Raw genomic sequence first — 6,348 nt, forward strand, 5'->3', positions numbered from 1 at the left:
TGTTTGGTGAATAAATGGACGTGGGTTAGCTGTGGCTGGAGCATTTAAGGGGAGAAACAAAAGAGGGGAGGAACACAGGGAGACTGTGATTGTGTTTGTTTGTGTGTGTGTGTGAGTGTCTAAAGAAATCGCGGATAGTTTGGGATGAGACATTTCTTTGGAGCTCCAGTTAGTGGAAATATGAGTGCAGCTTGCTGTTTGCATATCGGAGCCAGAGCTATTGACTTCCTGTCCTGATAAGTCTCTGCGAAGGGTGGGAATTATACAACTTAATTACAGGATTACATGATTCCTACTGCTAACTTTCAAATGGCTTTTCAACATGACTTTCACATCCAGTAAGTGTGCTTTAGTATCAGATATGTTTTCATTAGCATACATTTCACTGACAATGGTCTAGTAATTGAGATTAAAAAAACTAACAATCAAAAACATAATTTCACAGACTTTTCTTAAGAGTCTTAATCTTTATAAATTTTTTATATATGCCATATTTTGGTCTTTGACAAGCTACAAAAAATGTTTTTTTTTGTTGTTTTTTTACCTGACTTTTGTGTTTTTCAAAGTGTTGATTTTTGGCCAACTGCATGAACACCAATGGGGGTCAATGGAGGTTGTAACCATTTTTGTACAGCCTTTCCAAAACACGTGGTAAAACTTTGCATGAGAAAAAGTCACAAAATTTAAAGAATAAATAAATAGTTTAACCATTTTCAAGCAATTAAGAAAAAAATCAAATCCCCAACACAACAGGAGGGTTAAAAGCCTGAAAAAAAACGATTTGGTTTTTCTGCATGCACAATTGTGCATAAAATACATTATGCATAATTTTGCATAAAATATGAGCACATGCATTCTGTATGATTTTTGTTAGATTGGCTAATGTTGTAAAACTGTTGACGAGGTAAATGTGGTCTATTTCCGATCTAGAATTGCCCACATGTTGGCTAACCTGTGTTTTAAGTGGTTTCGGAGACATAATTTTTGTTTACACTCCTACTGTGTTAAGAGAAATTACAATAAATCAACTTTTTTTCATAAGTCAGTTGTCAATCTTTAGTCTTTCGACTATAAAGAACATTTTGTGGAATGGAAAGCTTCCATGGGTGTTAAAGGTTCTTAATGCAACCAATAATTCCAATAAAGAACCTTTATTTTTAAGAATGTTGTATTGAAAAAGAAATAAAAATCTTTTTATGGCCACTTTTTGAGTCATAAATCATTTATTTCACTAAAATGTCATTTTACCACAATTTCATTCTAAGTGGCTTCTTGTGGTTTGCAGGTGTGACTTGAACTGTAGAGTTTTGCTGCTTTCTTTGATAATACTTTCCTTTTAGACTGGCACCTTTCCTAGTTTCTATCTGTAAACTATACAGTAGGTTACTAGTGCTTGCAGAATTTCCATGCCTAGCACCAATTTTGCCTGTTGCAGACTGCAATACATAAGAGAAATTTACATAATGCACAGCAATTGTTTTTTTTACAGTTGTTCTCTTATGTTCAACCCTGTTCACAATTATCTGATGAATTATCTGGTGTACACAAAGTATTCTGACATAAATAAAGCTTTCTGTCTTAGTGCAATCATCATTAAAGTGACATGAATAATTACAAAGAATCAGGGTAATCTAACATTATCATCAAGATGAGTAAATAGACTTCACAAAGTGAATTATGCAACACAAAATAATTCACAAACTCAATTTCAAATAATGCACACTGCAGTTTTTATACATTTGAACAGCTAAAGATGTCTAATCCTCATGATGAGATGCACCTGGAGTACATTTATGAGCAAAATGTTGCTAAAGACAGTGAATGTGGAAAATATATTCTTATTCATTTGTTGGCTGTGTTCATTTTTAGGTCTTCCTATAGACAGATTTCTAATGAAGAAATGCAATATGATTGCAAAAGAAAGCTTTGCCATAATCACTTCTGTTAAAACTGTGTCTCAAATTAAGATATTAGGTAATAAAACACAACAGCTGAAACTCCATGATGTCACCAGCACAAACAGCAGGATTAAGTCATTTAATTTTTTTTTCATTCGCAAAAAGTTTCTGCTGACCAATTACAGCTTTTATGCTTTAAGCAGTAAAACGGTCAGGTCTGTTCATACACGATGTACTTCAAAGAAACTATAAATTAAAAAAGACGCAAGAATTTTCCAATTTTACTAAAACAGCATTTTCATCGCCAACTCAGCAGCACAACATTGTATTTTCTGGGTTAATGCTGTTTTTGTGCATCCGCTCAAATACGTGCCATAAGGGGATCTCCAAACCCAGACGTCTATATTTGAACATAAAACATGCGGCTGATTTGCGTGAGGTTGCATGCTGTTTGTGGAGAACATAGGAGAGGTAGACATGCAACTAGACCTGACACACTTTGTCTAAAAAGTCATTTACTGTCAACAAATCAACAGAACAGATTTAATTTATACTTTTTGTTCATATAAAACCAAATAACTGAAAGTACTCTTATGATGAATCTATTTAAAGAATACTTTAGAATAAAGATTACTTTAAATAAATTAGAGTGACTGCTGAACGTATAGTTTTAAGAGTCTAAAAACTGTCATAACCAATAATAATAAAAAAAAAAATGTATGGTGGGGTTTACAAGTCTACAATGAATTTTTTTTTTTTTCGTATTTAAACCTGAAAATAAACATAGACAAACAGAAATAAGTTATGAGATAAAAACCAAATACCAGGGACACAAATAATTTAGCAATCCTGTTTTTACTCATTTATTGTTATGTTGATAATATAATTTGTAATGAAAAGCATTTGTGTTAAATTGAATTAAATAAAAATGCGAAGGTACTTAAAAAAATTGTTGTAGAAACTATTTTCACTTAGAAATTCCTAGTAAATTTCACAAATAATTACAAAAAATCGGCAAGTAAGACAATTAAACATGAAATTTTAAAATAGTACTAAACATAGTATTTTCTTGTAAAACGTACTCCAATAATCTTTATTTTATTTACAACTTCAGAATTTTTATTTCTTTTTTTTTTACAATGTATCAGACTTTTGGACCCCATGTATATCAATTTACTTAACTTATATTACCTAATTCATAATACCCCCAAAAGTCTTCACACAGGACAAAGCAGTCAAATAACTAGTAGAATTATATATACATTTTGTCACAAATTTTGTTACATTTAAAAATAGGTCTATATGCATATTGTTTTTATTGTTTCTCTGTCACTTGTTAAGATGGACAACTGTGCAGATTCTTTCACTACTGTAAACTGTGATTTCTGACATGAAGCAAACAACACTCCAGGCACAGTGTCAATTAAAAAACAGGACTTGTTTCTGCAAATAACTCACAGGAAATAGACCATAGCTTGGTTTGGCAGTGCTGTCACTACCAAACAAGTCACATCCTGTCACATACTACCCAAAAAGCTATACTGATCAATATCATTATTTTGAGCACAGTCTGAGAAAGAGTGTGTGCATGCATGCATTCAGCAGCCCGTATCTGTGAGGAAATACTGTCTGATGCCAGACACAAAGTAAAATTAGAATAAAAAGAAAAAGCATAAAATGAACAAACAAAACAAAACACGGCATGAGAAAAAATGCTGATCTGTAAACATGGCATCTTTCTACAGCAAGGTGTGAAACTAACACCCCACACCAGTCAAATGCAGGCACACTGTGGGTAATTTTGCTTATTTGTGTATTTCGCCTATGTGGTAAAAACTGACAAAAATGAGGTGTTTGTAAAATCTCGAAAAAAAAAAAATGTTTGCATGCGTTTTTAGAGTTGAATTCATCTGCTAAATGAATGAACTTAAAATGCCATTCATTCAAATTTGCCATTATTGTATTAGTGTGTAGGTTGAGATTATTGACTTGCTATTGTATTGCAATGATTTATATATGCATTTTCACTCCTTGCACACGTTTTCAGGATGTGACAAAGTGAATTGAACTGAATTGAATTGATAGGTATTATACATTGATCATAAACACTCACATGAAATAAAACACTCATAACATGCCTTTAAATGCCACGCTCAGTATGTGAAACACGACAAAGGTAACAGTCACCTAACTGGTGACTTTGACAGAGGAACAAACCCATCCTGACATCTCAAGACAACAGCTTACTAAACATGAAAAATTGCAATAAAATCAGCAACAACAGTGTACATACAACTAGAAAATTATTTTATTTTAAAGGGATAGTTCACCCCCCCACCCAAAAAAAAACTGTCATCATTTACTTACCCTCAAGTTGTTCCAAACCTAAACAAATATAAAAGAAGATGTTTTGAAGAATGTTGGTAACCAAACAGTTGACGGTAGCCATTGACTTCCATAGTATGAAAAAAGTACTCAACAAAAGTTAAATTCATACAGGTTTGAAACAACATGAGGGTGCGTAAATGATGACAGAATTGTTGGTTTGCATTTTTTTTTTAAATCACACTTAATGATAAATAATATAAAATTTATCATTTAAAACCTCCATTAAGATTATGTGTGTTCCTGAAAGGCCCTTCGGAATAGTTAACCAAAAACAACAACATAAATTAATTTTTAGCATAATTTATATGATCTAAAAAACATATTTCAATTTAGATTAACATACGACTATAACAATATCATGCATTTTTTTAATAAAAAAATGTTTCAAATAAAAATGGCCACCAAACATTTTTTTTTAAATAAAATAAAAACAAGTGAAATTGAGTCACGATAAAAATGCCAAATTTCTCACTCTCTGCTAAAGTCTACAGATTTTAACAACATTGTCAATGCATAATCATTTAGATCGGAAATTGTCCAGCTGCACCAAGTGAACATACTTCCTGTGACACTCAGTAACGCATCTTGTACCAAAACAAAATTGAAGCTTTGCACAAAATACCAGCTCATAAGCACAGGGTTTTTTGCTAATGACTTGATTGCAACCACACACACAACTTATTTTAAAAGCACATAAAGCAATATAAAGCACATAAAAGCAAAGAATTGCAGAATGCAACAAATATAAAAATTTAATTTTGCATTAAAAAATGCATAAAAACACAAACGTGCTTCATTAAGAATTCTGTTGAAATCAAAGTGTCCATATGCAAAGTAGCTTTCAGGCGTCTTTTGTGTAATGTTAAAGTGATTAAACTGTCAATTTGTTATTATCGAAACTTTAAAACCTGCCAACTATTTTCAATTATTTTCAAGAGCACTCCTCACAAGAACGGGACACTCAACTGGGTTTCAATAAAGATTGACCTTAGCATATTTTTGAGAATAAGTCAACTTCTTGGAACAGTCTTTGCATTGAGAGTGTGCCAATAATGCCTTACAATGGAAATTAAGATAAGTATATTTATATTAAATAATAAGAAAACCTCACGCCTGCAGTTTGCAGCCTCAATAAAACCCAATACCTTCCACAACCAAAACAAGGTCAAATGTGATGTGTGTGTGTGTGTGTGTGTGTGTGTGTGTGTGTGTGTGTGTGTGTGTTTGTGTGTGTTTGTGTGTATGTGCGCTTCTATTGAAATGTGAACGGCATGCTTCAAGTAAACATTGTACCCATCAACGATCTGCCAACCACAAACTACTCAAAACAAAACAGAGAAACGGGTGGGAAACAGAAAGGGTGGAGGGCATTGTGTGAGAAAGAAAGAGAAGATGTGCCTTAATTTGAATCACTTGAATTTCATGATCCTCTTCAGTATTTACCCAGACTGAATTACATTTTAAAACATGCACAACACTACTATGTACACAAAAACAAAGACACAAATACAAAAGGGATCATGTTCAGTTAACTGGTCATTACTGCCAATTAAGTGATTAGGGCCAACTGAAAGGGTTTTACCAACTGACTGAACATAATCCTGCTTATTATTACCAAATGGACTTGAATATTGTCTTCTGCAAAGATACCTCTACTCATTTACAAGTTTAAAAGGTTGTGGTGTATTGGTGCAACACTCACACACCCATACAGAGTCGACCTCAGATTCCACTGATTAAAACCTACAATATAACCACAATATAACCTACATGGTGTCTGCAGTTTGGGGAACCAGTATGACTTTCTGCTGAACTCAAGACCAACCCAAGAGATCCAAACCATTTAAACAATCAACATTCATGGCAAACATGTTTAATTTCAGATTTAAAATACCTTTTACTCACAATGAACTGCTGTCAAACATACTGGCCAATATCATTGTCAAACAGCCTTACATAATAGGGCAAATAACAAATAGCATGTAGAAATTTATATAGAAATGTCATTATATATATATATATATATATATATATATACAGTGGTGTGAAAAAGTGTTGGCCC

This window comes from Sinocyclocheilus anshuiensis, unplaced genomic scaffold (assembly GCF_001515605.1).
Source record: "Sinocyclocheilus anshuiensis isolate Anshui unplaced genomic scaffold, SAMN03320099.WGS_v1.1 scaffold392, whole genome shotgun sequence".
Lineage (NCBI taxonomy): Eukaryota > Metazoa > Chordata > Actinopteri > Cypriniformes > Cyprinidae > Sinocyclocheilus > Sinocyclocheilus anshuiensis.